Source organism: Callospermophilus lateralis, chromosome 3, assembly GCF_048772815.1.
Source record: "Callospermophilus lateralis isolate mCalLat2 chromosome 3, mCalLat2.hap1, whole genome shotgun sequence".
Lineage (NCBI taxonomy): Eukaryota > Metazoa > Chordata > Mammalia > Rodentia > Sciuridae > Callospermophilus > Callospermophilus lateralis.
Window position 1 is genome coordinate 95,019,339 of NC_135307.1, and position 12,111 is coordinate 95,031,449.

Here is a 12,111-nt window from a genome sequence, read left to right on the forward strand (position 1 = left end):
GAAGCTGATGAAGATAGGTTATTTTGTAGATAAAGAGCTTCCTTTTGGCCCTTTCTCATTCTGATATTTGGGTTTAAAAATGGTAAGGCTGTGTGGCATCCAACAGCTTGCTGTATTTAAGGAACAATTCAACTTGGCTATAATATGCATGAACTGTTATGTTGTAGAACCTTGAGAAAGTCTATGAACTTTTTCAGTTCTCATAAATTGTCCATTTAGGTTAAGTTTAAGAAGAATGGTTTGTTTTTATATAACAGAAAAGTATAAGGTATTTTACAGAATAAAAATTATCAGCTCCATCATTTCAATGTCCAATTTACTGTTTTCAGATATTAAAGAAACTGATTTAAAAATAGTTTGTAAAATATTTGCCCCCAAACTGTCTGATCTCAATAGATTCAGTTTCCGTTCCTGTAAGAATTTTGGGGGAAATGTTTTCCATAAAAATCTAAAAGAAACACCAAAGGAAATCATAAATCCTTCGAGAGTTTATATATATTGGTTGAAGAGAAATCCTCAAACTCTACATGGTGGACTAATAATGATAATGCCAAACAAAAAGCGTCCTTTGATTTTACCTGTTTTCATTTTTATAAGATGAAATAAATTAATAGTTTTTTTAAAAACAAGGTATAAAAGAATAAGTCAAATAATAACTATTTTTGTTATTAACAAAGGATGTTATGTTTTAAGTTGTTTTGGAAGTCAAGCCTGCTTTCATTTAGCCCTATTCCTTTCCCACTCTGCCTGGTGTTTTCTTTTTTGTCCTTCAGCTTTTATTGATTCCTCAGCTGTCTGGTCATGGAGGGCAGGTTCCTGCTGGGAGTAAAGGTTCCTACTTTATTTTTAAGGGGGACAGAAGGGGTGAACTAATATTTCAGATAGCTTAGGGATGGTGTTTCCCTTTTCTCTCTCAGATGTGTATCACATACCTCTATTCTCTAGTTCATCTCCTTTCTGCAAATATTAAAGGAACTAAAGATGAATATGAACATGTTAAGTACAATTTTAAAGACTGAGCATCTTAACACTTTTAGCTTCTGTAAAAAAGAGCACCAGTGGTGTGTGCTGTGTACTGGTCAGTACTTAAGCTACTGGAAGGTAGGCTAGCACTAGGGTCTGCCTTTTATCCCACAAGGTTAACAGTGGACATAATTCTTGTTCCTGAGGCCAACAGATAAATAACAATGTGCATGAACCACAGTGGCACCAGATATCCCTGCATAGATCTTAGAAGCATAAAACACATCTCTCATCATACTTTGTGTATGTATTGGTTTGCCTGTATGTACCTGGTTTCCTGACTCTGGCATGTATCTTCTTCACCCTTTCCACTTCTTGCTTGGACATTACCTGTTCCCTTGGGCTCCTCAGCTCTGACCACTGTGGTTTAGCCCTACCTGCTTCCTTGATGTAGTTCCTGCACCTCCTCAGCTCACCTGCTTCTTTGGCTCTACATTTGCTGGCCCTAACATCCATGGCTGCCTCAAGAAAGAAAAGAAGAAGAAAATTTATAATTTCTAAACTTGTAAATATATATTTTTAAGTCTAAAGATATATTACTTAGTATTCCCTTTGCTTGTAATTATCATGGACATGTCTCTACCTTTTTTGAGATGAAACCATCCAAAGGTCTGTTGGGAACTTATTGGACACTCTGCTTTGAGTTGAATGAAGCTTCTGCAGGTATGAGGAAAAATAATGTCTCTACTTTGCTACTCTTCTGCTGGTTCCGAAACATCTTCTATAGGACACTGTCTTCTACTATTATCTTCCTAAGAAGCTAACATTTTACCATTTTTTCCCCTTTTTGGCCACTTTTCCTTTTATTTTCACATTTTTATGTTTCTGTACAGATGAATGTTTTCTTTATAGTCAAAGCAACTTTTTATATAGCTAAGTCCTTTTATTTTAGTTATAGTGATTCTATCCTCTGTTGGTATGTCCAGATTGTGCTTTAGAAGCAATTCCAAAGTCACAGTGGCTTGATCCAACAATGCATTTCTTGCTTACTCTGGATCAAAACAAGTCAGCAAAGGAGTCAGTTCCTCTGAGAAACTCAGGGACTAGGTTTGGCAGGCAAGAGACTCCATCTTACTGTATTAGTTCATAATCACTGTGGCAGAAGAAAGGAAGGGAATGTTGTTCATTGCTCATGGGCTCTTAATGTCTACCACAGTGTGTTCCACATCACTCCTATTCTAACTTGATTGGCCAAAGCAAATCACATGGATGTGATGAACTTTGTTGGGGTGTGGGGAGAGAAGACCCCAGTCTTTTTTTTTTTAATTTAACTGCCATTTTTATTAATGAGACATGTAAGTAGAGATTCTTTGGTCATTTTAAATTCTTCACAAAGATATTAAATAAAGTGCCATCTACAAACTGAAGAGCCCGGTCTTAACTGTGTGAGATGAATTGGAATATTTGGAAACAACCCTAATGACCACCATACTTCTCAAGCTGTGTATCTGGGTAGTATTCCATCAAATTCATGATACCAATGAGAACCAATTCACTTTCTCATATAAAATATGATTTTGCCATTTCTTTCCAGACATTGAGTCAATGAATATTTTTCTATTTTAAATTTCAAGTTATTTTCACTTGTAAATTAGATAGACCTCTTTTTATGTTGTGTATTTCTCTCATACTGGCTTTTTATCTATGTTGGTCTGGTGAAAGTCTCTTTTAGTCCTGGTGGCTTGTCACTTCATTCTCTGTATTGTTGAGTTCATACAGTATCTTTTCAGCAGTCTGTTATTCCAATAGTCTAGGGTATGATCCTGAAAAACATCTCTAATATTAACCACTTACCTCTTCTAGCTTTCTTTCTTTTGCAAAGTATTTAAGAGAAAGTTTCCTAGCAAGAACTTCTAAATTAGAAATTGTATACCATTTCCTATCCATTGTACCATTTGTTTCCATGTAACTATGAGTAGATCTTGTGACTTTTAGCAGATTATTTCCAAATGTCAAAGTAACAACAACAACAAAATAATAAGCCATTGTATCTGTATAGACATTAACAATTTTAACCATATGAGAGTCTCAACTCATGGTCATTTATGCTGTAGGTTTCAGATAAAAATGTCATAGGCCACTACTCTACATTCTGGACAGAGGCAATGTGTAGTTTAAAAAAATATTGAGGAAGATGATTCCTCCTGTTGTCTTTTGGAAAGTTTGAAGTGGGAGAGAACACAAAGATTGACTCATGTTTTGTCAAGGGCCACTGATGTAGGAGCTAAATGACCAGAGACCACCTACAAAGGAAAGCAGTATAATTTAACATAATATAATTGAGAAATTATAGAGTGTTACATGAAGAAGGAATATGAAATTTTGCATAATTAGCATGAGAAATATCAAGATTTATGCTTCATTTCTGAATTTTGGACTCATGAGGGAAAGGCGACAAAGAGGATGAAGATGAAAAGGGACAAAGAAAAGGGGGAAAAGAATCTGATAAAGGGAAGGAGACTTATATTTATACACAGGGATTGCTTACGGAAAAGCACATAAACATAAATTCAGAGAAACCACAAACAAACTCATGCCTGTGTGCATTCACTTCCCACCTTGGTCCCCGGAGAACAACATAAACACATGTGTCATCACAGAATGTTGTAAAATAGAATCATCCTCATTTATCCTCTTAGGATAATTCCAATTATATTGTAAATACCTCCAGGTCTGGAACATCTCATTAGATGTTTGATGGTTATGAAAGTGAAATATTTTTATCTTCATAATGCTTCAGTGCATTTTGAAAAGTCCAGGTATTAGTATAGGTGTATTATCTTTGTGCCTGCCTGCCTTCCATTCTGGAAATCAAACCCAGAGCCTTGAGCATACTACACATATGCTGTACTACTGAGCTACACTCTAGCTAGGTGTACTGTCTTGAATACTTGCCATGCGGAAATTCAGAGGAGGGCACATGAGTCAAAGCTCCTTTACTCCTAGTCACCCTCATCCAGTGCTCAGGTCACTCCTCCTAATCTGCTGCAGTGCATGCCTCTCAAAAGAAAGCTTGGGGCAACAGCCTATGTTGCTCTAGGTAAGCCCTTTTACATGGCAGCTTACATAGCTTCATACTTGCTTAAACTGTTGTAATCAGCTCAATGATTACTTTTGGTCATGTTAGGTTAGCAAATAGAAGTATATTTTATTCCTTTAGTCAACAAATATTTGATTGAGGGCCAACTCTTTAAGCACTGTATTAGGTATTATGCATTAGTAATCAGCAAGGCCAGCATAATACTTGCCTTCGTTTACTTGAGGATTTTGTAGAAAGACAACAATAATTACTAAAGTATTCTTATGGAAATATATTACTTTTCAGATAAGCACTGATTTTTCTTTGCCTCTCTTTCATCCTTTTTAATTCTCTTCCTTTTCTTTTTTCCTATAATTCAATTAATAGAAGAAAGCTAAGACAGGATCTCATTCCCTTTTATGTCAAAATACCAGGACAGGCTAGCTGTAGGCAAGCGTGACATTGTTCCCATAGTCCTTCATTTAGCTCTGCGTTGACCAAGACTCCTTTCCAACTCCCTAGGCTCCTTTTCAAATGACTTGAGATTGTCTCCTTCTTTCACTTTTTCCAAGAACAAAGTTGTAGTGAAATTCTGGGAAGTTAGCAGGAAAATACTTCCCCCAAGAAAGAGAAGGAAACACAAAAATGTGGTTCATCCAGGGAGCAGCTTCAGATTCTTCCCTGGCTGATTCGATGGGAGCAAAATGACATTTATTGAGAACCTGGTCTATAAAGGTGAAGAGGCACAGTTGCTGCCCTCCTTAAGCAGTGTGTGATAACAATAATTAGAAAGGCATGCACAGATGTTAAAGATGTGCAGAGTTGGGAAGAATGGAGACATATGACTTATATTTTTGGAGAGCTTCATGGAAGAGGTGGATCCAGCTGATACTTAAAGAGATGCCGAGGAAAGTAGAATAATCGATCTGTGTAGGTTGCTGATGCTGGCCATCCCTCTGGGACTCTGTGCTGCCAGTGGACAGGCAACAATGGAGCAGAACATTTCATGTGAGGTTGGGGAGAGGGAGATGATACATCACACTATAAGAGGGAAAGATTGAGTGCATCCAGGGGCCTTCATTTTGTTGAACAGTTGGAAAATGTGCTGAATTTTCATGCAATGAAATATTCAGGAAGGCCACAAAATAGTGATTTGGGAAGTTTATTATGGCAGCTGTGTACAAGTTGATCAGAGGAGGGAGGGAAAGTGGTTGGAAAGTGATGAAATAGTTCAGACGTGGGATGATAAAATTTCAAACTAGGAAGATAAGAATATAGAATGGAAAGGAAGGGAGTGATAGGCTGTGTCTTGTCATGTGAATGACCCTGGAGTTACTCATAGGAGCTTAGTATATCACCAGAGAGTAAAAGGCAGGTGAGGGTGACTAGAACAACAGTTTCAATATCAGAGCAGTAAAATTTATTATGAAACCAACAGTGCTGGCTCTTGCTTCTTTGGAAATGTGAGAAAAGGAAGCTATAAACATGTGAGTGATGTTACTCTTTCTAGACAAAATGGTATTATGTTGTGGATTTTAAAATACTCACAAATGCCTCTTGGAATGTAGTTTTCCATGAATTAGTATGGTTTGTGTTGAAAGTGCATATATATATATTTTTTTGGTGGTGGTTTTGCTTTTAAAAGCAGGTAGTTAGAGATTTTTTTCCCCTTTAAGTGTAGAATGCTAATTTAATTTAGTCTTTTGCAGCATGGGAATAGGATACTAATGTGGCTGAAAGCAGCAGTTTATTTTTTGTGGGTTTGACCATTTCAGAAACTTCACATTTATGAAAAATATTATTACTAGGAAAATAAATTTGAAACCACAGTCCAACTTCAATGAGGATTGTATAGTGATTTTCCATTATACTGCTTAAATACTCCAAAGAGTCTATGCCTCAGAACAGGGACTTATTATAACTTTGCTGCATAGGAAAACAGAGGACTCCAGAGTGGATTCTGAAGTGGTTTTCCCCATCTACCTCTGGATTGCTGTTCTTGGAAACCAACTCTTGGTTGATCCCACTGGAGTTTTCTACTTTGCAGAGAAATTGGTCAGTAGCATGCAGCTATGTGATTATGCAAAAGCAGCTAAAGCCACACTGCTTTTAGCTCCTCCTCCTAACAATAAGGAAGTATTTTGGGGCATGAACATCTCAGAAATATTAATTATATATTCACATGGTAAAGATTTTCAAATCTCTGAGACTCGCATACTTAGTTTTGATCAATTATATGAAGTCTGATTTCCAAGATATTTATCACTTTTTAGCTTATTAGCTGAAAACAATGTTCTGCTTTCTTCTGTATTCATAAACCTTTATACAATTTGGTGATCTGAAGCTACATGGAGAGTCTCACTGTATTGAGGTGAGGGGTTTAGCTCTCTCTTGCACACATTGAACTGACTCCCAGAACTGGTAGCCACCCTTTAAGAAGTGTAGATAAAGACTAAGCTGTGTCACAGGAATAAGCAGGCGAAGGCGGCTTGAAATTCAGTCATTTGAGGAAAACTGGGTTGTTGTTCTGTAGAAAAGACTCAAGCTGTTAGTCATGGCATTCACTCTGCAGGGGGCAAATGGCAGGTGCTCTCTAGCATCTGAGCCCCTCTCTCATATCAGGGAGTCTACTGTTTATGTTGGTGAGAGGCACTCACCAGCTAGCTCCGGGGTGAGTGCCTCTCACCAGCATACACAGTTTCTGTGGTGGAAACTAATGTTAGGTTTGTCTCTCTCAGGTCACTTGAAACCTGGATGTGAACAATGGTACTAGGCTTTTCCTGCCATTCTGGATTGTTTTTATTTCTGGGGCTTTAGGTCTAGCAGGCACTAGTCAACTGATAGAGCATCTAGAGTTGAGTGTCATATCCAGACTGCTCCTGTGGAGTGACCTTGACAGTTCCTAACTGCCTGCTTCCCTTGGCTTCTGATCACCTCCCTCCTGTTTTTTTTTTGTTTTTTTTTTTCACATTCTAACAGAGAACAGAAATATGTCATGAGTCCCAATAGATTTAGTGAGCTCCCTAATATCTTTGAAATAAGTTATTTTTTGACATAATTAGTATAGATTTCTGTCGTTTACAAACAAGAATCCTGACTGATGTAATGGTTAAGACCAATAGTGCTTTCTTATCTCTAGCTGGAATTCTTAACCTGATCCAACCATAGCTTTTTGGCATCTCTGTGTGTGTTGCATTGTATGCAGCATTTTAGATATTTGTGTACTCATATTGGAGACAGGGTCCATTTGTAGTAGAACAAAATGGGAACTTTACTACTCATCTTTCTGTAAGAGCTGACAGGCTGTGGTTTTGCATGCTGACACACTGAAGCTCTCCTTATTGAAGTTTAACTATAGAGGCTTTCAGTGGTGAACAGGTACCTGTGAAAGATAACTGTAGTAACAGAAGCAAGAAACAAAGCAACAGGGACAGAGCAATTTCTCTTACACTTACTGCAATAAAATCCTTAAGCTGTATGAGCTAAGAGTCCTAGGCTGCTGACAACTTGCACCCATATAAGGAATGTAGAATACACCTTCCAATAGAATCGCAGCAACTCCCTTGCCTTGATGTACCTCAAATTGTAAAAACCCTGCTGTGCTCGGGGCTCAGACGTTGGGAATTATCCCTTTGGGCCGTGGCACCACTAATAAAGTGTTGCTTCCAGATTTGGTGTCCTGACCCTCCCTTTGTGCTACACATTAGCTTTTATTTCATTCTCAAAAGGTTCCATAACCATAAAAAAACCAGAATCACTTATCTACAGTTTACAATTTAAATACCTTAGCATGACATACAAGGCCTCATTTTCTGACCTCTGCCTACTTCTTTAAATTTCTCTTTCATTGTGTACTCTGCTACACCTATTTCTTCATCTCATTTCATGCTTCATTCCAATCAAACTACAGTGGGTTCTGTAGAAGCTCCTCATGTTTTTTAATCCCCATGTCTTTGCTCATAATGTTCTCTCTGCTGTAAGTTCTCAGTTCTTTTCTTTGCTTCCCACCCTACCTTTAATTGGTTTGCTGAACACCTGCTCATCTTTCTATACTCTGCTGGTTTTATCTCCCTCATAAAGGTCGTGATCTCTGTGCATGTCCTCTTACTCTGCCCACCTAATTCCATCATTGCCAGTAGCCCATGTCAAGCTAGCTGATAGTGTGAGTGCCTCTTATTTGTGGCCTTGGGGCATTTCCCAACATCACTGAAGGCAGCTGTGCTGTCCAGGCACATATTTGTGAAGTTAACCCCTCCAGGAGTCACATTCAAACAGTGGAAGTGTCATTGAGTTAGTGCTTGTCTTCCCATTATCCCTGGGCCAGTTCTAAGGCATTTTTAGAATATGGTTCTTCAGAGAAACCCCAAGCAACTGGGTCCAGATTGTCTATATTGAGAGCCTGCTAATTAAGCTCCCTCTATTGACTTTCCCTGCCTCACTTTCCTTATTCTTTATCCCTTCTTCCTAGAGTCCTGCCATCTGCACCAGGTACCATCTGTGCTTTCAAGTGATCTCCTCTTGGTTTTGTGCCTTTACTTCAACTGTGAGGATCTTACCTCAGCATCTGTTGCCCTTTATTGTGCTTAACAATGGTTTCTCTCTGTAGACCATTATTTTTTGAGAGTGAAGAGAGTGTCTTATTTATTATTGTTGGATCCTCAGTTTTAAAACTGGCACATAGTGGATCATTAGCAGTATGTATAAGACATACATAAGCCATGGGAGTTATCTTCAGGTATTTGAAAGGCTACTTGATGTTTACATGTCTGGGGGACAGAGCTAAGACAAAAGAGTAAAGTTGTCTGCTTTATAGGAAGACAGATTATAATATGGAGCTAGTAATGCATCTGTGGGAGGGAACATTTGCTTGTAACAATGAAGGTGGATAATTATGATATACTGACCCACTTGACTAAGAGCTTTGCTGACACTTTTCCCTCTACAATGAATTCTTGGTTTAGAGAGCTTTAGGGAACAAGGGCCACATGATGCCTATGGGAACCAAAAAGACATGCAAACCTGTGAGGCAGGCTGAATGTCAGATGGTTGGGAATGGTGGGACTGGTACAATAAAGTTTCCAAGAAGTAGCTGCTCCTTAGCTCTAGCCAACTGTTGCTGTTCAGGAAGGCAGGTCCAGCCCAGCTAGACCTTTTGGTTTTTTTCAAGAGAAAGCAAAAATGTAGATTCTAACATAAAATTTCCCAATATAAAATATTATATCACTCAAGAAAACATCACTGGTCCTGCTACAGACTATAAGTTATTAATTTGCAGTCTTTGTGTGGTGGGTGCAGAAGAGGATATTAAAGTTTCAGATGTGAGAACAGCTTCCTAAAGAGGCTGCCCTAGGTTCCAGCTAGCTTTCTCTCTTCAGGCTCATGAACACACTGTCAGTTTCTGTTTTAGTCACCCTTTTCATTGCTGTGACCAAAGACCGACAAGAACATTTTTAAAGGAGGAAAGTTTATTTATCACTCACGTTTCAGAGATCTCAGTCCATAGATGGCTGACTCCATTGTTTGGGACCTGAGGTGAGGCAGAACATCATGATGGAAGAGTGTGGTGGAGGAAAGTGGCTCAGGACATGGCACCAGGAAGAGAGAGAGAGAGAGAGAGAGAGAGAGAGAGAGAGAGAGAGAGAGAGAGAGAGAGAGACACTCCCCTCACTGTGGACAAAATATATACCTCAGTGGCACACCCCCAATGACTCTCCTCCTCCCACCACATCCTGCCTTCCTACAGTTATCTGTCAGAAGATTAATGCACTGATTACATTAAGGCTCTCATAACTCAGTTATTTCACCTCTTAGCTGTTTTGCATCGTCTCACACATAAGATTTTGGGGAATACCTAAAATCTAAACCATAACAGTTCCCAACTTGAACTCCAAAACTTAGACCCCTCTCCTATAACATTTTCTACTACGGTTCCTCTTCCACCAAGTCCTGTATTCTTAGTATACTTTTAGCATTTCCAGCACTTGGATATGTTTAGTGTGATTGGCCACTGTCCAAAGGTCTTGTATTTTGCCCTGTTTAGCTGAGTTCCTTAAAGCAAGGATTTCTACTTCATGTATCTTTCCTATCATTTTGAGCATACTATGGGGCCCATGGCAGGTACACAATAAGAACTATTGGGTGACTTGCTAGATGACCATCTTACCCTGCACTTTGGTATTGCTTTAGTAGAAAAGGAAGTAATAAAGAAGAGGCCACCAGCTCTTGCATGCAGAATTTAAAATTAAGTCAGTGGGACTCTCTCAGAGACTGAATAGGCATGTTCTTCATCTACTGTTGACCTGCTTTCCTCAGAACTTGTGTGAGAAAAAATGGTGTCCAGTTTCATTTGTCAAAGGTTTTCCCTCATCCTTTTTCACCAAAGATGCAAGAAAATAACCAATTATTTGTGCCTGGTTTAGATTCCTTTATTAGAGATGGGTTGTGATCATAAGCTATATAGCCTCCCACCTTTTTAAGGCAGAAGTTAGTAGGCACTTCTTTGCTGCAAAGATTGCCTAAAAGGAAAACAAAAACAGTTTATTTTAACTGGATATAATTATCTATTTTCTATTTCTTCCCTTTTATTCAAAACACATTTGTTTTAGAAATCTCTACCACATCTATGAAGCAAAATACAATATAAATAATTATCAGTCATTTGTAATAAAGGATATTAGGATATACTTTGGATACTGAAGTTTATCAATTGCCTCTAAGCCTTATTTTAGCAAACTCTTACTAATGATTGGTGAAGATTCTAGTAAGTATAAATTCCAAAAATAGGAAATCTTCTCCATATTCCCAGTTGTATTTATCCCACAACTCTTCATTTAGCCTTTTTTTTTTTTTGCAGTTGTGTTAAATAGGGAGATGAACCATTCGTTCAACAAACATTTATTGAGTCCATGCTATATGCCAGATCCTAGTCTAGCTGCTGAATATACAGTAATAAAGACATCAGACAAGATCTTGGCTCTCCTGGAGCTGACTTTCTAGTTGTGGGAAGTTGTACAAATCAATGAACAAAGGAACACACAAGAAAATATGTGTTACAAGTTTTGGGAAATAAAATAGGATGGAGATTGTCGGGGTGGGGGGGCGAGGGAGGTGCTGCTCTAGATTGGAATTGAGGGGAGATTTCCTAAAACTGTAGCATCTGAGTCCTGCAAGACAATTAGGGGCCAGCCATGCAAAGATAGTGTGGAAGAGTATTTCAGATCAACACAGCACCTACTGCACTGGGCCTAAGGCAGAAGCCCGTGTTGTATTCTGGAGGCACAGTGGCAAGGCTGGAATGTCTGGGAAAAGGGTAGGTGATGAGGGATGAAGTCAGAAGGAAAGGAAACTATAGCAATAGAGTTTACTATACAAGTGAAAATTATTCAACAACAAAATGAAAATTTTGCAGTTTAAATGTATGTGGTCATGAACATTTAGATTTCAGAATTGGTACATAATTTTAGGATTAGATGTAGTAATTATCTAAGATCCATACTGGCGAAAAACAGTGTTCCAAAATCCATGTGGTACATCCCGTGTTGAAGCCTTGGATTTCCCTTGGGTAAGATAGGCCACTAGTAGTATTGAAAGAAAATAACATCTAGTGTTATATTTTTAAATTGAATTTGCCTTGGAAGAAGTAGTCACACATGCAATGAACATAGAAAGAAACTGTTTCCTTCATCCTTTAATATTATAATTGCTCTCAAAGATTACAAGAGCTTATAGGCAGATGGAACATCTGGTTATAAAGTTAACTGGACAGGGAAAAAAGCTGTTATGGACAAAGTTTCAGATTTTCTTGGATTTTTTGGTATTTGTACAAAAGAGACCAGATGAGTTGCCAGCATATAATAAACCAGAATCCTGGATCCGGAGAGCATTTGTGATATCCAGCCAACACAGAACTGTGTCCCTCCCAAAGGGTGGTCTCTAAATCTATTTTAGCCTCTGGCAAGATCTTTATATCACAATTCAAACCAGATGCCCTTTCTGCCCTTTCCCCTTGTTGTCTCAGTTACTACTGTTGGGGAGTGCAAGCAGTGGCAATTTCTCACGCACTTTCAGAG

General features: G+C 38.4%; 1 protein-coding gene across 5 annotated transcripts in view; it reads left to right on the forward strand.

Annotated features, from left to right (window-relative positions):
- Positions 1 to 12,111, forward strand: part of Galk2 (galactokinase 2) — a 129,841-nt gene that overhangs the window by 96,129 nt on the left and 21,601 nt on the right. The gene's annotated exons all lie outside the window — the stretch shown is intronic.